This window comes from Aegilops tauschii, chromosome 6, assembly GCF_002575655.3.
Source record: "Aegilops tauschii subsp. strangulata cultivar AL8/78 chromosome 6, Aet v6.0, whole genome shotgun sequence".
Taxonomy (NCBI): domain Eukaryota; kingdom Viridiplantae; phylum Streptophyta; class Magnoliopsida; order Poales; family Poaceae; genus Aegilops; species Aegilops tauschii.
The window spans coordinates 385758234-385779138 of record NC_053040.3 but is presented as its reverse complement, the minus strand read 5'-3'; positions in this window follow the sequence as shown (position 1 = coordinate 385779138).

The following is a 20905-nucleotide window of genomic DNA, read 5'->3' as shown; positions in this document are numbered from 1 at the left end:
GGGTCTGAATGACTCCTCGAGAGGAAACTGCAGGAATAATAATGCCGCAGTCGGGGGTCGGGGCGACACCACATAAAGGGCTTATAACAGAAAATGAAAGACAGTGCGTGCCATAGTCGGACGTCTGAGCGACATCACATAAAGGGCTTATATTGAAAATAAGAGACAAACATGCCACAGTCGGACGTCTGAGCGACATCACATAAAGGGCTTATATTCAAAACTTAGTAGCTCATGAATTTTAAATCATATCAAGAGAATAATCAGACATGAGACAAACAACAGGGTTAGTCCATCCACAGGAATAACGTTCAGCCAAAATTACTACTCATGCTCGCTTACCGGAAAGAAGAGTATACCACGAGGTTACGACATAGACATGGATACGCTGATCACGTTACTGGACCATGGATGCGATGACTCGGAAGGATTTGACTCTGCAGAGTTTGTACTTTAACCACAGCCAACGGATTTCAGTAGTCACGGGGACTAGTTCCGTTTACGGTGTTTTGGAAGAAACGCATCTAACCAGTACACACCCATTCAACATTTCCGAAGCCAGGAATCACCCTCGGCAACGTTCAAGAAAAACCTTGAGACGGTTAGGCTACAACCTCGCGTAGCATGGGATCAAATTTCTATACGCGCGCTCTAAGGGGTGCCCCCCTCTCGGTCCCAACCGGAAACACCCATGCCCCCTAACCGGATGACTGGCTTTAATCCAGGGCCATGGAACCATCATCCCGGCCCCTCTGTTTGGTGTGTACACGGAAAGAGGTTACCAACTTACTAAACCGCATTCTGGCAGAAAACAAGTGGTAGCACGGAAGGGGAAAGAACGATAACGTGACTCCGTCCACGTTAACATCGGAATTTGCCGGATGACGCAAGGCTGGTATGCTACAACAGTACCACCTTGCTGCCCTTCATGTCACCACATGATTAGGCCATCTCTCACCAGAGATCATCGCAACTTTGGAACATGTGGGTAGTTGCCTCACAAGCAACGAGGTACTCACCGACACTCATATGCCATGCACAACCTCTCACGCAAACATGCAAAACACCTATCATATCAAAGGTTCAAACATGCTTGCCTGGTTCGGAGAAGTCGGAGTCTAGCTCGGCGAAGTTCGCGGCTCCGTCACCTCTTCCGGAACCTACGGTATAGCGAAGAAGCATACTAACGTGAAAACTAACGCGTGCATAAAAGTTGTTCCAAAATGTATCGAAATAAATCCCATAAAAAACTAGACAAAATTATAAGATTGTCAGAAAAAGAATCACTCAAAAATCACTTTTTATTAAAAAGTTATAAGGGTTTCTGTCTAGGGACTCATTTGTAATGAAACAGAGAAGTTCCAGGGGCTTAACTGAGAAAACAGAAAACGCTTCGGAAAGAAACGCGCCAGCTCAAAGGGAAAACGTATTTGCCCGAAGGTGCCAACAGAAAACGTTTCGGGGGAGAAGAGAATAGAGGCTGACAGGGGGGGTCCACATGTCAGGTTTAAAAAGTTCCCCGGCGCCCGAAGATTGCGGTGGTCGCCGGCGTCGAACCACGGCGAGACAGGGAGATCGGAGTGTACCAAGAGCTTCAGCGTGTCCTTCCGCGTCGGTGGGTGGTGGACTCGACCGACGGAGAGCACCACGTCGACGACGACACTTTCTCCGGCGAACGGCGGCTCGGGTGATGGTGGAGAACTCCGGTCGGTGCTGCAAATTCCAAATTGAAGCGCGGGTCAGAAGGAGGGATGCACTAGAGAGCTACTGGCAAGAGATGGGAGGCAGAGGTGCACGCACAGGAGCGAATCGAGCTGGATCCCGTGGCGGGTCGCGGCGGCCGGAGTTGAGGAAGAAGACTCCCTCGGGGCTCTTCCAGTGGCTAGGCAGGGCCTTGGTGGAGTGCAGAGGTGGTGTGGGTACTAGCTGGGGCTCGGGGCCTCTATTTATAGGCGGATCGAGGGGGTGGCCGTGAACAGAGAATCTCCGGCGAGCAATTACGGCGAGGCAGTGGATTGGCAGGGGGTTTAGGTGGCCAGGCAGCATCAGTGAGGTGTACTGGTGCCGTTCCCCTGCTAATCCCGGTCGGTCTTGGCGTAATGGCGCCGGTCCACGGTGGGGTGGCCGCACGGGCACGACGGCGGCAGAGAGCGCGCTCCGCGCCTGGCAGTTCACGACGAGGGTGGCAGCGCGTACTAGGGAGTGGAAGACCACGCGGCGATCTCCGGTGGCTTGGGCGGCGCTGAGTGGCGCCGTCTGCGCTGCGCCTCTCTCTGGCGGCCGCAAAGCCGCCGCTGGCGTCGGTCACGGGGCGGCGCACCTCCTCCAGCTCGTCGCCGACGCCCGCAAGCATCCAGGCACTCGTGCGGTGCAGGGACAAGGGGGAGGGGACGGGGAGCAAGGCGCCAACGCGGCACTGTCGAGATCGACAACAGGTTCTGAAGAAAACGACAGTAGATCACTGAACTGTATTTCTGAATCTCTGAACTTGACATTGACAATGCTCTGCAGGTGTTCGACAGAATGATTTGGCATGAAGAAATTTTTTCCTGGAGCTGGGACTTGGTGAGGTGACCTCTCAATGCACCCAGAGGCTGCCTGATTTTTCTCAGAATTTTTGGAGAAGAATTTGAATGAATTTCATCAAATTTGACAAATCTGGTCCAAACTTGCAGCAAGTATAGTTTGAAAAATTTGATATGAAGACCAGTGGATCTTCATGGATCTTGGTTGAGGGTTCAAAGGACTAGGAAGGGAAAATGGTTTGGGGGCAAAAATCAAAACATAAATGGTAGCTCCTTTGTAAATCTCCAAGGGCTAGAATAGAAGACAGAAATTGCTTTGATAAGATTTAAATGGAAAATAATCATATGGGGAGGTTCAACTTGCTGGATTTGATGCAAATCATGATCCAAAGATGAGGGAAGGTTTAGGAGAGTGGATTTGTACATAGGTCATGGCAAGAGGGATTTTTGAAAAGGGCAAGGAATCATTCCAAAAGCCATAGGGCATTTTCAAAGGAATTTTCAAAAGGCATTTTTCCAAGAGAGAAGTATTTTGGTTTGAGTCCAAACAAAAGAAAGAACCTCCAAGACCAACATCAAGTCTTGGGTGAAACCAAATAAAACTCTTGCCATAAAAATATTTTGAAAGGGAGGGTTCTTTTGAAGGAAAAATTTAAATCACCTTCCTCAAGTCAAATAAATTTTTTTGAAAAATACAAATGAAATTTTGGGTGTCACAGCCGGGGAGGGTGCGGTGGGTCGTCGGCGGCGGTGGAGCAGGGGAGCTAGGGTGCGGTGGGTCGTCTGCGGCGGTGGAGCGGGGGAGGGTGCGGTGGGTCGTTGGCGGCGGTGGAGCGGGGGAGGGTGCGGGGGGTCGGCGGCGGCGGCTGGTGGAGCGGGGTAGAGGGTGCGGGGGGTGCTCGGCGGCGAGGGGGACCGGATCTGGCGAGGTGGGATAGCGATCAAGATGGAGGGGGATCGAGATCAAGTGTCCATGAAATATACACTAATGGCGCACCGTGGAACAGTGCGCCATTACTAGTTTTTTAAACTAGTAATGGCGCACTGTTCCCTGGTGCGCCATTAGTAGTTTTGCAAAAAATAAAAATAAAAAATATAGTAGTGGCGCACTATGTGGCTGGTGCGCCATTAGTAGTTAGAACTAGTAATGGCGCACTGTGCCCTGGTGCGCCATTAGTATGTTTGGAAAAAAATTTGTTACTAATGGCGCACCGTGTGTCTGGTGCACCATTAGTGTCTTTCACACTAATGGCGCACCAGCACATGGTGCGCCACTGCTATATAGGAGTGGCGCACCACATGTCTGGTGCGCCATTAGTGTCTTTCACACTAATGGCGCACCAGCACATGGTGCGCCACTGCTATATAGGAGTGGCGCACCACATGTCTGGTGCGCCATTAGTGGCCATTTCATCTATAGCCCTTTTCCTAGTAGTGCTAGGATGACCTGCGACCAAGGGACTTGGATTTATCAGGGATGGATGAAGAATTCGTACATGGTTCTCCATGAGAAATCCCTATGCAATCGCCGAGAGGGGGTTTTCTTTGAACAAGCAGACGAGGGAGAAGGGGATTCAGGCACAGTGAAATATTGCCACTTCGTCCGTCCAGCTTACTGCTAAAGCTGGAAAGGGGGGGTTGTGATTTGACGTCTCATTGGGCATTACTGCGGTGCTACGACCGGGGTGTGTCTACCGTGAAGTTGTGCACTCTAATTTGTGCATATGGCACGTGGACCCCGTTGCCGGTTGCCCCACATATCAGCAAAAGGAAGTAGAAAGACAGGAGTAACTAGTTACACATAAATATACTTTTTGACAGAGAGTTACTCCCTCTGTAAAGAAATATACAAATCTTTTATATCACAGGCTCACCTTGCCGAGAAATATACTCCCTCTGCAGTGCACGGGCATTATGGGGGTTCAGCTTTTTTTTATGGGGGTTCAACTGAGAATATAATACTCAGATAGGCTCACGGTTCTGGACTTTGGGCCGCAGGCTGACCCTGCATGTTTGGGGGCCCATGTGTTCTACCTCAGCGCTTTTCATATTGCAAGCGATCGGTACGACGCTGGTTTTAGATGTTGTCGCAAGGTTAATACACAAAATTGAATAAAGCACGGCAGCTGTTGGAATGAAATCGAACGACAGTTCCTAACCAGCAATCAGAGTTGCAATTCTATCAACGATATACCATGTGATAAATAGTACTGTCGTACTACTTATACACACAGGACACTTGTTTCACCATGCCAGATTATTACATCAAAATCTCTCGGAGGATAGATCAGTTCGGCAGTTGCGTGTTGCTACTGTAGAATTTCAAAGTTGATTTGGACCAGCTCTCCTTGCCGAGAAAGTTCGATTTTGACATCATCCCCTACCGCAAGATATGATTTAGATTTGAACCTTGACCATCCTTTAGCATCAATCATCATGCGACCATCCTTTGTACTTACGGTATATTGAGCAGGTTCATTCACACCAAGGTTGCGCATTGTAAGAGAAACTTGGCCGCGGTCGCCCAGATTGTTGAACGACTCCCTCGTTGCTCTAGGAATTCTCTGTTTGCAAACAAGAAGACATACCCAAACAGTTAGATCAACACAGTGAATCCTGTGAAACAACATGGAAAGAAAAAAGAACGAAGCACTTGGGCGGCCAATGCTTACCAAGAAGGTGGACATGTCGGTTTTTGTAAGGACTTTGGTATATGAAGTGGGAACTGCAGCCCAGTCTGTTGCCGGTGCAACTACACGGACCGGAGCAGATGCAAGTGCAAGTGTTGGTGCAGGTGCCGAAGCCGCTGCTGCTGCCGGAGATGGTGCTCCTTGTAGAGCTGGTGCCGGTGTCGAAGCAGGTGCCGGTGTCGAAGCCCGATCCTCCGGTAGATCAGACTGATCCGCTGACGCGGTTGGTGCCCAATCCTCAGCTGGATCAGACTGAGCTGCTGCTGCTGCCAGTGCTAGAGCAACTGCCGGTGATCGATCTGTGCGAGACAGCGGCGATCGTGTCTGGTCTGCTATGATCAGCTTTCTAACTTGACTAGGATCCGTGACCGTGATCCAGTTTTTTTCTTCATTTCTTTTAAACGCGAGAAGGACAAATTGTGGCATTTTTGTTAAACCAAACTGCAGTTCATCGTAGGGATTCAGTTTGTACTCAGACAATAGACTGATCCAATTTTTTCCAGTAATAAAAGTGATGGGCAGTGCCTTCGTTACTGACACGACATAGGAAGTGAAACCTGCAAAAATAGCCATCGTAGAGCAAACCAAACGGTTTATTCTGTGATGAATGTCACATGGCAAAACCTGCATCGTAAAATTGCAGGAAAAGAAAGAAAACATGACATTAAATCAATAAGATTTAGATAGTAAATCAGTAAGATTTACTTGATGTGACACGAGTGAATCCTTACTAGGAAATCACTATGTTGAAGTACTAAACAGAAGATTGATCGTCCAACTACGCGTGGCATGCAGGGGCCCCGCCTACTCCCACAAGCAGGACAGTCCAAAGGTCGTGAAAAATCGTATGGACCGAACATCCATGGGACTGGAAATCCTGGTGGGTGCGATAAACCCTGCAATGCATACAGTTATTGGAGTGTAACCATAATTGATAAACCGTCCTCACAAAAAATATGATCTGGATACTTCAAAATATACAGACTAAATTGAGTGGACAGACATTAACATAGACCGTTCACACACCAAAAGCGGCAGTACTAATAAACAATACAGGGTTCACAAACACAAATCAAGTACTGAACAATAGTATTTACTACAGACAAGCAAAGTTGCACTAACTAAACTCTGCAGACTATTTCTTGCCACCGACCTACGGGATGAACCCCGCATAACTGACTAGGCCATGGACTTCGTGTGAGATGTCTACATGCACCATCACCATCTTGTCAACCTTGGAGAACCTAACAGAGTGGTCTTTCCACTCATAAACATGATGATGAAGACAGGCCGCATCAGATTTGTTGGGAAGCTTTACAAGAACCACACCCTTCGTAATCGAAGGCACAACCAGGAAATTGTTGTGGTCAAGTACAGCCTTGAGAACACGCCTGACAACAATGCTACATGAAAACACTAGTTCAGGACACGTGGCGACAAGGACACAGCAGCTGGATAGTTCATCAGTAGAACTCATCATCAGGTCTTCCAGTTCACACGGCATGACTTTGAGAACTTCATCTCCACCGCGGACCTGCTGGTTCTAATTCAAACAGAAACCATATTTTATTACTACCTCCGTTCAGAAATATAAGATGATTTTCGATATTATACTCCATATATGACTACATATACGCACAGAAATGAGTGAACAAAGACACTAGAACATGTCTTCAAAGGCATGAGAGTAGAGGGATTACATGCAATATGCATAACACAAGTTATGCAGGAAAATATACCCTCTTAAAAGGTAGCATTGATGTTCATAAAGTACTTCCTCCGTCCCAAAATTATTGTCTTAGATTTGTCTAGATACGGATGTATCAAGTCACATTTTAGTATTAGATACATACGTATCTAGACAAATCTAAGACGAGAAATTTGGGACGGAGGGAGTAGTTGAAAGTAATCTATAAGAAATCAATGTCAACCTCTCGCATGTTTTGGTCAAAAGAGGAATTTAGAACCGTCATTTGGCACACTAAAATCACTTGCAAGATAACCCAGAAAGTTGTACTACCAGTACTAGTACTGCATGTTAGAAGAAAAAACATGATCAAGATCTGGAAAAAGATCGTCAACAAGAGACATTACCTAGACTTGCTTAATGAGGGATCCCAGAGAGGGGGGCTTGGACAGGGTGATGGCTTTGAGCTTGTCTGCGGTAGTCTCGGCGGCGTGCTTGCGCTTCTTCGTACCATGAGCCTCGACGGTTTTGGCCAGAGCCATAGACATCACGTCGGCCGGTGCTCCGGCGTCCATCCAAGAGAGGAAGCTGAGAGAGAAGAGTGAAAGGAGGAACGAGATGAGGGAGAAGCGAAGCGAGTGGGGGTTTTCTTCAAGAGAGGAAGCTGAGAGAGAAGAGTGAAATGATGGTTGCTTCGTCCATCCAACTTACTGCTGGAAAGGAGGGGGTTTTGTGATTTGACAGCACATTGGGCATTACTGCGGTGGTTCGATCGGGGTAGTCTACCGTCACTCTACTACGGAGTAATTTAGTGCATGGCTGGTGGACCCAGGTGCTGGCTGTCCCACACGTCGGCGAAAGTGAGTAATTTAGTGCATGGCTGGAGGAGGATCCTCATGGTAGAGCGTGTCCACTATTTTGCTGAAGAAAAAAATGATTACAGCAAGCGTTACAACTCTTATGACGGAGGAGTGCGAAACACGGCAGCCACTTGAACATACACAGTGCTCCTACTACTAGGCATGTGCAGTGGTTCATACATCAGTACTACACAATCTTGTTGCTAGTGTAGTAAGATATGAGGATAACAAATGATGTTGTGCGCATGTCAACTACTCCTATATGTAACATAGTACCGCTTTTTCGACTGTCCGGTCGAGAATGAACGGTGAGATCAATGTTAACAGAACTAGGTCCACATCGCACGGAGAGTACGGTGCTACAGTACTCCACGAAACATGAACCATATGAAGCACGAATAGTGTTAGGCAGGGTGTATGAAGGGTGCACGGGATGGGAGCAAAAGTTCCCTTCTCGACCCACTTTTGGGTGTTTGGTAAAGTGCATGAAGGGTGCATGAGTCCACACTAGTAGGTTGACAAAAATACACAAAGAGGAAACAACTATATTGGGATGAGAATGCAACCAAACACACCCACACGCTTTGTGCTACAGTGACTGATCTGCACCGTCTGAGTTTGATCCAACGGTCATGTTGCACCGAGACATGGACATGCCCATGCAGAGGGCGCCTAAACACCACCGAAGTCCCTCTGCTTCTCGAGGCACACGACATTGGTGATGCAGGGTGCAACCGCCGCAGAGCCCTCATCAAAGATGGCGTCCAATGGCACGAATGGATTCCGGTGACGGAGCCCTGAAAGGATTCGCCCAGCAACGGCGACGGCAGCCCGCAACCCCTCCTGGTCCAGCTCAGCCCCCACCATCGCGCGGAGACAGCTCAGCTCCTCGGAGATATAGGTGAAGAAGGAGACCAGGTCAGGAAGCCGCAACTCGTTGAAGTCGACCGGGTGGTTGAACGGGTTTAGCCCGACGGCCGGCATCATCGCGCTGGCACGACGGTAGGAATCGCGCAGCCGCAACACGTGCATGGCAACTTGGTTCACCAAGTGGCTGAGGCGATCCTGGACCTCGTCACGATCGGCCCGCTTACGCTCCAGCCGGCTCCCCTGACAGCCTATCCTATCTCCCGCTTTCTGCGGCAACGCCGCCGACGCCTCGAGCATCTTTGTGGTGGACGCCTGCCGCTTTTGAATCTCCGTGAACTCCCGCACATAATGGAGGAGCATGGCACTCCTCTCCTCCTTGAGCTCACGGAGCTCGACGTCCTTGGCCCCGAGCTCCGCATCCTTGACATGGAGCTCCTGCGTCAGGCGCCTCACCTCGGACTCCGTGATCTGCTGCGCCGCCATGGCACCAGGTAGAAGCAATGGGGAGAGGAAGCAAAGGGGGCGAAACGGCTGAAAGGCAATGCAATCTACGGGAAGGCGGAGGGAGCGGGGAATCTTTTGGTTTTCACCACGGTAAAACACCAGTTGACGACTTCTCACATCAGGGAGCAGTGGGTTTTTACAGGCGGAGTCATCGTGACTAATTGCTGCCGCGCCTGCTCCCGTCAATCAAAAAATTAAAAATCCTGCCGCGCCTGCTCCTGTCAATCAAAAAATTAAAAATCCAGCCGCACCCAAACACCAGAGCAATGCCGCGGTGGATATTTAAATTTACCTACCGGCAAGTAGATAAAAAAAGGGGTGAAAAACAAATGTGGCGGTGGCCTAGCTAATCGGTCAAACTAGCTCAACTAGCTAGCCATCGTGCTTCACTGATGTACTCGGCGGGAAAGGTGGTCTTTCATGATTTGACGACTCATTTACTTGCTTCAGCACTACGACCGAGGAGGACCCAGAAAACGCGCAGTAGGGTGTTCCACGTCAGGAAGAGTATATGCGTGCACCACTCGGGAGGACCCCGAAACCGCGCGGTAGGGTGTGCCACGTCTCGGCACGGAGGAAAAATGTGCGTGTAAAAATATACTGTATCAGACGTAGTACCTATGGTTCGACCTCGGGACCCAGCCAGTCGGTCAAAAACACCCCACTAGCGACACAGCTTCATCATGCAAACGTGACACGGAGGATAGATGTGGTTAGCTCCGTCTCGACCAGCCACAACGTCTCTTGTTCTAGGCGATTCTTCTATTTTCCAAGCTTTTTGTAGTTGTAATAACACCATGGCAAGCTAGCACCGCTCTTCGTGTGTGCCCGTGCAAAGGTTAGACGACGGAGAGAAGAGAGATTGAGATCGCAGACCTGGGACCCACCAGTAAGTGAGACAACGGTCATGCACGTGTTGACGAGGCACTCCCTCTACTCTACTCAACGCAAGTACTGTATAAAATCAAGTTATGGGACAAAGCCAACAACCGTTCGTTTTTTCAGGCTATCGACTTATGCTTTGTAGTCCAGGTTGCCAGTTCGAATCTCGTCTTTCAGATTTGTTAGTTTTAGGTCCAAATTTGATTAATGACAAGTGGGACCCCCGTGTGTTGTTCTGATATTTTAGTGTAGGATGGTTTTTTTGAACAAACACTTTGCGCGGTTAGACAAGTAATGACACGAGTTACACGTCTTTTGCAAGTTTATGAACAAAAATGACAGCGGCATAGAATATCACATCCACCCCGCAGCTTAGATACTATGGTGATACGAGTTTTTACACCGTTGGAAGTGAGATCCAATGGCTTGGGAGTAGTCTTTGTAATTATGCACAATTTCCAAACTCTCCAAAGGTTTTTTTTGCAAATAAAACATTCAGGCCTCGTGTGTGCCGCTGCATCTTTGATCAAACGGCTCCCCGGTGCTCACATTAGGTGCTCCCCGTAGCTTAATTACCCGCTACGGTGATATGAGCATCTAGGTCGTATGATCAGTGATCAGATGGCACATGCGTAGTACTTGTACTTTCTGCGCATTTCCCGAACTCTATCAGTCGTATACTGCAAAAACATTCAAACCTCCTACTGTGGGCCGTTAGATCTCAGTGAACTCGTATCACCATAGAATCTACGGTGCGGGAGCACCTCATACTCTCCCGTGCGAGAAAACATAAGGTGCTATCGCAGCTTGGATGCTACGGTGATACGAGCTTGGAGGTTGTTTGATCTGAGATCCAATGGCATCTGAGCAGTCTTTGTGCTTGTAAGCAGTGGCCGAACTCTTTTGGGGCTTTTCTGCAAAAAACCATTCGAACCACTGAGGTGGTGTTGGGTCCCAAATCCAACGCCTCCGAAGAGCTTGTATCACCAAAGCATCTAAGGTGTGGTAGCACATGATATTCTTACATACAGGAGAATATGATGTCCTCCTTCATCTTAGATGCTACGGTGATACGAGCTTCGAGGTCGTTGGATATGGGATCAAAGGGCATCTAAGTAGTTTTTGTACAAATTGTGTGCGTATCAGCATATAACATCTAAGGTATGGGGGCCCATGATATTCTCCCGGGGAGGAGGGGTGGGGGTGCACAACCAATTGGTGGTTGGGAGGGTGGGGACAAATATAATCTAAACAACCCTAAACAGAGCTCCACAATTTTATCTAAGGTCGAGGGGTTGACCCCCGACAATCATAGCTCCGCCTAAACACAACATTTGCATGTACTGTAGTACTAGACTTAATATTCATGTTTCAGTTTCATGTTCATTTAAAATATTGAACTGAGGACCATGGATGTCTTACATTTTACTCCCTTCGTTCCTAAATATTAGTCTTTTTAGAGGCTTCAAATGGACTGGCACATACGGATGTATATAGACATATTTTAGAGTCTAGATTCACTCATTTTGCTCCGTATGTAGTCACTTGTTGAACTCTCTAAAAGATTAATATTTAGGAATAGAAGGAGTATTTTTGAATTCGTGTCATACATGCATGGTTTGGAAAAATAGATGCATTATACTTATTGGATTGTTGTTGTGTTCGTGCGTGTGTGTCTCTGTGTGTGTGTGTGTGTGTGTGGTCATATGCTTGATACATACAAAGTTTTCTCACCTCCATATTGTTCATCTTTTAAATTTGAATTTGCATTGGAAAACTTACTAGGGATACCATGAAATGTGAAATCCACGTTGAGATCACTATATCACAAACTCACTCTAATTCAACAACTCGTCCTAAATCAATTACCACGTTGAGATTAGTATTTGCAAGGAAAATACGGGTATTGTAATACAAATAGATTCGTTCGGCAATTTAAAAGGTTCCTTTCGTATTCTCGAATGGTAGGACCCAACAGCGTACCAGCCAGACCTTGGCTCGTGTTGATCCTAAAAAAAACCGGGCTCGTGTCCTTCGGTGGCGTGCGTGGTACGCACATTAGGCAACCCCAACCAGTCGAGCCTCGGCGTTTCAAGTCGAAATATCTGGCGGCCAGAATTCCAGCCCTAGGAAATTCCCCTCATGTCCCCGATCCATAATGACTACCGATGAACAACGGAGGGATGCTTTAGTAACTAGACAACGTTACCTACCATGCCGAGCACGGTTCAATTCCCTTGGTCGCCGCTCGTCAAGGTCACCCATCAACTGCATTGCCTAGTACTACTACTACTACTACACCAGGATGAGCACAGAATTGAGCCCGTTTGTTCGTGCCTAGTACTTGAGTTAATATATCAGGCAATGCACTGGTACGGAGGGATTATCCTTTTACTCTGCATATATAACTTGTCTGAAGTCTAACAAAGCAAAATGTTTGACCAAATCCTTTCTTAAGAAATACAACAGGACAGATGTACGGCTTGAAAATTTATTGCATGATGCTGGTTATGATATTGTTTCGAATCCTGGATCTTAAATTTCAGAAAATCCAAAAGTGAGCATAAATTCTTGAAAGTAAGCATGGTCACGTGATATGGCACAAATATTACTTCGTAAGTTTTTTCTTCAATTTGAGACAAGCTGCTTATGACAAGTTGCACAAATGAAGAGCCAAGGTATTTTGGAATAAAGACATGTCATGTTAAGGCGAACGCTTTCACTATTGAAACCGTGGGCGTTTACGTGCCGCCACGAGCCCCCGCTTCTCATCCGCAGGTGCCGTCTGAGCAAGCATGTGATTCGACGGGAGGCGTGCGAGCAGACCGCTGCGCCGGCTGTCAGGGAGGCGTGCGAGCAGACCGCTGTGCAGGCTCACCGGAAGGCGAGCCCTTTGACCAGGCTCCGCCGCCCACTGTCGTCCCAACTACTCCCACTTTTAATGTCACCGGCGCCGCAGTTTAAAATCAACCCCGCACTACCCGGTATCGCTACAATCCTCTCTCTTCCTCTCCGATTCTCCTGTCGTCTACCTGCAACTAGCCTGACCTAAACGTACGCCATGCCGCATCACGATGGTCTTCCCTTAGTGTTCCAGTTTCCTGAGGAAGACACCCAGCCGGAGTCTCAAGAACAAAAGGCGCTTTGGGACGAGCTTGAACTGGCCTTGCGGGAAGACGCCGCGCCTGTCCCCGCTCCCGTTCCGGCTCCCGTCGCCCCGACTACGCCAGCGCCCATCCCCGTGGCATTGATGGGCTGGGAGCCGCACATTGTCGCCGAGCTTGATCCCACGGGGTTCCACGAGGTCCCCGCCAACTTTCACGCGCCTGTGCACCTGCCAGCGCATGCGCCTGCGCGTGCACTGTCGCGCACGCCCGTGCCGGTGCCCGTGCACCTGCCAGCGCATGCGCCTGTGCGTGCACTGACGTGCGCGCCCGTGCCGGTGCCCGTGCACACGAATGTCTCCGCCGCGCCGTTGACAGCGCCTGTCCCCGCGTGGGTGCCAGTTCCCCCCTCAGCGGCATGGATGGCCGCCGTCGACCGTTTCCTTGCACCAACGCCAGTCGCCTCTTCCCGCCAGTTGACTCGCTCCAAAGTCCAGAACATTTTGGCCTTCCTTGAAGCTAGGCCAACGTCCAGGAGTACGCCAACAATGGCACATGACGCCGCCGTCGCCGTCGGTCAGTGGCCCGACGACACACAGAGCACAGCAGAGGAGCCGCTTCCCACCGCGAGACGCCCCCACCGCCGCCGCGTAATCTAAATTTGCCATGAAAAACGTTCGGATTGCCATGCTTAAAATCCAAACGTTTATCATTTCCGTTTATTTTATATCGACCGTCGTATAATTTAAAGTCGGAGTCAGACTGAACGAAATGTATGGTTTGATCGATTGAATGTTCTACTAGAGCCGTATCAAATTAAATATAAAACGTCATCAAGCCACATGTGTTCCTTGTCATCCAACGACCTAGACTGCTTCAATGTCGAGCGCTCAACACGTTTAGCGTGCAGTTAATTTCATGCCAAAAATAGTGCTAATCACATGACAACACGCAAATAATATCCTAGTAGTTAATATCCGCATGCACTTAATATACTTCCAAATTAACGTGCATTGCACGTACACACTGACAAGTGCTGCTAGTACGTGAAACTGGTGCCGTGACTTGTGAACGCGTCCAGATATGGACAACGGCAACATCGCCCGCGAGTTTTTCCTGTTTGCCCGTGCGTCTAAACGCAGAAGGGGAGGAGAGAGAGAGCACACAAGGAACCCACCAGTAAGTGAAGGCGAATAGTACTAAAAATAATATTACATGTTATCCATTAATTAAGCTGTGGTAATATAAAAACATTATGTGAACAAAGGGGGTACAACAAACATTGCTATTCTACGTATGTTGCCTATTGACGTGCGGCTTGAAGGCCCGGTCGCATGTTCGATCCTCATCCTTTATTTTTTAATTTGTATATGGGTCAAAATTTGTTTCATGACATGTGGGCCCCTTGGTGTGTAGTTTGTAGCACTTTAATTTGTGGGTCAAAATTTGTTCCATTCCAAGTGGACTATCAGTGTGTAGTTTCATAGCTTATTTATAATAATTAAAGAGAACAACATAGTTTTTTCAATAATACCATGGTGCGACGTTGAAGGCGAGAAAGGACGTGCGAGAGAGCGATGACCGAGCTAGAGGGAAATCAACTAGGGGAGTTGCGTGGGTTGCAACGGTGTTTGGAGTAGTTGTGGGCCGAATGCTATGAAAATGTAATCTAAACTGACCGGAATAAATGCCTACACAAATTAATCCAAGGTTGGAGTGCCCCCCGCAATGTAAATAGCTCTGGCTTTGCGAGGGATGGAGAGGTAGTAGCTTCAACGCGTGGAAGATACGGTATGAGAAAGCGAGGTCAATGAGAGACATAGATAGAGAGACAAAGTGAGTGTGGTCCGACATTCATTGAACAAATATATATATGCTCTGGAGAGATATTGTCCAATTGAGCTTTTTGGCAAGGGTGAGGGCTGTAAGATAGAGCTTGAGAGATGATCCAGTCACAGACGTGCAGATATATTTTGTGCGTGGGAGGAAGCAAGGTCAACCGATCACATAGGGTCGCCGTGCCGTTGAAAGAGTGAGACGGGTTGGAGAGAGTGACCTAGACAGACGATGTGCGTGAGAGAGTATACAATGTGAATCGGTCGAATTGGGCTCAAACATGGTGATATATCGTTTTTGTCCGAGAAAGAGCGAGGTCAATCGAGACATACAGAGAGAGAGAGAGAGAGAGAGAGAGAGACTGAGTGAGCATGGCCCAGCATGAGGTCAAAAGAGTGGCGGCGGCTTGGATGGACTGACCTAGATAGACAATCTGCGTGAGAGAGTATAGAGTGTGTCGATCGAGGCCCGAACAGGGAGATATATCATTTGTGTCTGAAAGAAAATGAGGTTAAACGAGACTCAGATAAAGAGAGCGAGATTGAGCGAGTGTGGCTCGCCGTGCGGAAGAAAGAGTGAGACAGTCTCGAGGGAGTTACCTAGATATACAACGTGCGTGCGTGCGCATGAAAGGTTGGGGGGCTAGATAGGCAATGCATGTATTTAGCGCGAGAGGGTGAGAGGGAGAGGGGGGAGAGAGAGAGCTCGGCATGGGGTGCAATGGCGGGTGTGTGAGGTAAATACATTCGGTAACATAGTGGAAAAAGGGGTTGTGTAGTTGAGAGACTTAGAGATCGAAACACGGAGAGAAAGAATGAACGTGTGTTGGAAACCGATAGCTTCCTAAGGTGGTTAGGAGAGGAAGATTGACCGATACAGGAAGTATGTAGCATTTGTGCGGGGGGGGGGGGGGGGGGGCTAAAAACAACATTTGGATGTACGTAGTACTAGACTTAATATCGATGTTTCAATTCGGTGTACATTGTAAGATTTGAACCGAGGACCAGGCATACGGGTAATTATTTCGAATTCGTGCCATACTAAGTTTCGAAAAGTTGACATTGACTCAGTTTGTTGTGCTATTTTGTAGGTCATATGTTTGAATCCATCCAAAAGATTTCTCACTACCATGGTGTTCATCATATACATATGAATTTGTATTAAAAAAGTAGTGTGGATACAGTGAAATGCGAAATCCACGTTAGAATTGGAGATCGCTACGTGACACACACTCTAATTCAAATAACTAACTACGTGACACACACTCTAATTCAAATAACTAATTATGTGACACACACTCTAATCCATGTTAGCGTGGGTACCGTTTCGATTTTTTTTCAAATAACTCCTCATTAATTAATTTATAGTACTCCCTCTGTTCACTTTTATAAGACCTTGAAGACATTTCAGACAATGTGCAAAACAGTTCATTTTAAGTTGTCTGAAACGACTTACAAAAGTGAACGGATGGAGTATCTCGTTTCGAATGACTAATTATTGCAAGGAAAACACGGGCATGGTAATACATACATATTCATTTGCAAATGAAAGAAGATTCGTTTGCATTCTCAAATGTAGGCGCACCAGGCAGAACAGGGTCGTGTAGGGGTGGACGCTGCTTCGGTGCCTTAAAGACAACTGCCTTTGGGTCACTGACATGTGGGCCAGCCACCTGTTGGGCCCACATGTCATGGACACAAAGGCAGGTGCCTTAAGGCACCGAAGCATAGTCCTGTCGGGGTGGTCGCGTGTGTCGGACGGACGCGTAGCACCCAGCCACCCACCCCCTCCCCCCCAAAAAAGGACGACGACAATATAAGTTCGCGCTTCCATGTTTCGGATTGAAATATCTGGCGGCCCCAATTCCAGCCCTGCAAAATCTCTCTTCTCCACCCTCCCCTTCCGCGCCCAGATTGCTCAAATCCCTAATTCGCGGCCAACCCTCGAATCGCCCCTCGTCTCGTCTCTTTCCCCACCGTTCCCCACTTCTGTGCCGGACGACGACGACGAAGACGACGGTCGCGCTTCACCACCGCACCGGAGCTACCTCATCTACGCCCTCGTCCATCGCACCGGGTGGTCCACCGACAACGTCGGCCGTCGCAACCGACGTGCCTCACGGACACCGAGTTGCACCGCATCAGGTGCACTTCACGGACACCGTCTCCCAGCTCACCGGGGCTACTTCACCGAGCACATCGTCGCACCTCCGCCCCCCGAGTCCGTTGGGGCTTCACCAACGGTCTCGTCCACTGCATCGTAGCGCTCCGTTGCCACTCAAGATCTGCATCCGTGCGTGGCCAGCCAACGCCAGCGCATCACCCTCAATGGCTCTGAAGTGACCCGCACTCTAGCTAGGCGAGCATGCCCAAACGCCGGCCCGAACTAGGTATCCACACATCACTCCCTTGTGCACTGTTCCAACAATGTTTGGATATCCTTTCACTGCTCTCTTAGCTTACACGCCTATGCAACTCTGACTTTAACTCTTATTTCTTCTGGAGATATCATCTGAAACAAGCAAATCCATTTTTTAGCGAAGCATGACGGCGCTACGGGATCTGGTACACATCCTGCACACTCGTATAACCTTGTAAGTATCTGTCCTCCGGTACAACATCAAGGTCAATTCCTCTTATTTGATCAACCATTCGCCATGTCAAAAATGCAGAGGGGGATGCAAGGAGCACAAGGCCTGCACATCCAAGCAAGTGGTAACATGGACTTGTACATGGAACATCCCAAGCGCAAGCAGAGCTGCAGTGAGCCTGTACAACGAGCTAGCGTAAGTCCCTGCATTTCATTTAATTCGTACTGGCATTCGTGTATGATTTGTGTGCAGTGGCTGATCCACGAATTCAAGTTACCAGGGGCGAACATTTAACTTAAAAAATACGAAGGCAGTTGCACTCCGGAAATCAACATAACTTGAGAAATGTGAAGCTACATGCACTTTGAAAACCAGCTAATGATCCAAAGTAGTTCAGATTATAAACACTAAATGATGCAAGCACCAAAAAACACAAAATGCAACATGGTGTACAAGGACTACAAACATGGTCTGTACCTGCTTGAATTATTCGTTCTCTGGCTGAAAATATCGAGGTGTAATTGCACGTATAACCAGTGCGCAAACTGCATATCAATATATCTATCCTGCACAAGTATGGCAACAGTTTCAAACAACAGATTAGAAAAGTATTTATGCTATGTTGTCATGATACGGGGACTTTCTGGTAGATGGCCTCGACGTTTCCTCAAGCTATGAAAATGCACTATAATTTGCTTGTCATCAATGCCTGCAAATCTCTGTCTCTCTCAACATAGTAGATCATCATTAGACACTAAATCCTTCAATGAGCTTGCAAAATGCTTGCATTAGATCCCTCATTAGACACTATATGTTCATCACCAGGAGCATGTAAAATGTTTGCATCAAATCCTTCATTAGCAGTCTGTTCATTAGACACTTCAGGCTCAAGAACAACATGAGCTTGTATGTTTGCATCGGAAACTTGATTAGATACATCAGATTCAGTCAGTTTGGTACTGATTGGGGGAGTTATAAAATAAGTAGAAATTGGTTTCATTTTCTCATAGATTCCCTACATACAAGCAGTTTTACAACACCGTTAGGTTTAACTATTGGCCAGAAGTTGAAGAGTTGAATTAGATATAATCAGGGATGTGATGTACCTGCTCGTTGCGCATGCTACTCTTGCAAGCTGCGACTGTCCGTTTGTGCAAGCTCGATGCCATGCCCGTGCTACCGCCGCTGCCTCCCACGCAGGCTACACCCAGGGTTGGATCTTCATCTTCTTGTCCTTCCGTGTGCTTGAAGCCGGCGACCTCCCTCCAACGAGGGCGCGAGGAAGTGCCGTGTCGGTCTGTCCAGCGGCGGCTAGGTTAGGAGCGAACCAGACTGGAGGCTGGAGCGAATGAATTGGGATTTTTCCTGCTGTCGATCAATATGGGAGGCGCTCGTTTGGGCCGCGAGCCTGCTATAGGGCCTGCCTTGCACTTATGTTATTGGCCCATCCAAATTGAAACATTTTTCTTCATTTTTTACATTGCCTGCTCGTGCGTTGGGACGAACAAAACTAGAGTGGGCCAACCTGGACGACTCAAACTAGGTGCAGACTTTCCAGCCACCTGAGGCGGCCGCCCATACCAGCCCCTATGGTGGCGTCACCCCTTTTTGCGTGTATGATTGGATAGTGAAAAATATTCCAGTGGCGCTTTTGATTTACCCACAGAATGGTTGAATTGCTTGTTTCTATGAACTGAGTTCGCCAATAATGTGAAGGATGCCCGTCTTTTCATCCTATTGTAGATTGCTTAGATCTCGATATGCCAAAAGTAATCACATGAAATATACAGTAAAAGCCAGTGTGATGTGTTTGGCTGCAACTAGTCTGACTACACGTCCTCATATAACATATCAAGGACACACCATCTTACCAGATTAACCATTCGACTTACCCATGCAGTGTGGGAAGAAAGAAGTATTGGGACTGCGTATCCAAGCAATTGATGCCATGGACTCCTTCGTACAACCTTGTAAGCGAAAAAGAAGTTGCAGCGTGCCTGTACAAAGAACTAGTGTAAGTTCAGTTACCTGCTTCTCGGAATTTTAGTTAGCCACTTATTGCAAAATTGGTCAACCTGTTAATGGCACAGCCTGTTAATCATATTGTAGACTGCGCCTATCTATGTGTTTGATACTTACTGTTAAGAATTACCTGTTTGCCTTAACTTAAATATCTACTTGTTTGTTTAACTGCTTTGCTTCTGCAACAATGGGTTACAATGATGTTAATAACTACTTTTCAGCATCCAATTGAAACTCTTTAATTCCTTGTTTGTTTAACTGGTTTGCTGTTATAACTCCCAGTTGAGATGTTTTGCTAACTTCAACTTTTCTGAATCCAATCGGAACTTTAATGGCAAAACAGGTTAGCCCAAGATCAAAGAGCGAGGTCCCCATGGACGTTGCATCATCCCACAGTAGTGGCACCGTCCCAATCGTGCATTATGAATTGCCAACTGCTGATGCTCTAGAGGCTAAACTAGTGGTAGAAAGAGATTCTGCTTCTGCACTTAGAGATGAAGTTGACATGTTGAGGAAGCAAACAGCACAATCACAATCAGTACTCAAGACAACCATTAAATATTTGGTGGATTTCAAAACGAAGCAAGCTGAGACTGACCAAATTGTTAAGGTCCTGAAGGAAAAAAGGAAATTAAATTCCTACTTGGTAAATCATAGGTGAAATGTTCTTTCCATAGTTGAATAACCGTTGTGTTGTCTGTTCATGTAATCAATCAAACCATTTGTTTTAGAGATCATGTAATAATTGTTTTTTTTTGTTTTTTGGTTTGTAATTTTATTTGAGCACAAGTCTGTATCAATTGATAAGACTCGGAGACATTTCATTTGGATTGCTGTGCCAGACCTACAAATATGCCAATCGGGCTGAATGTGCATTCAGCAATAGTAGTAGTACAGATGGACCATAAGTGGCACGCATTGGAAAGGGCCAAGATGCTGGCTAAAAAAAGGATGTTGTTGTAGCCAAAAAAAGTACAGCGGCCTGGCTTATGTATGTTAGTTGATATTATTGATCCATATACTCTATAAGTGTTTATATGTTTGTTAGTTCTGTACATTCTTGGTTGATTGACTCGGTATTTGAATCTTGATACATCGCTTGTGTACATATCTAAATGGGAGTACACATTATGCTGCGTGTGACATTTGAGTTGGACATGAAGTGTTCCAAATATTCGAATTCACCTAAAACTGGATTCTAGTTTCTGAATTTGAGTATCGGCATTTGTAAACCATATTCATATATGACAGTGGAATACATCTTTGTCGTCCTTTTGAAGATATATGAAAACACATAGAATGATTTATAAAGATTCATATAGGAATACAAAATGG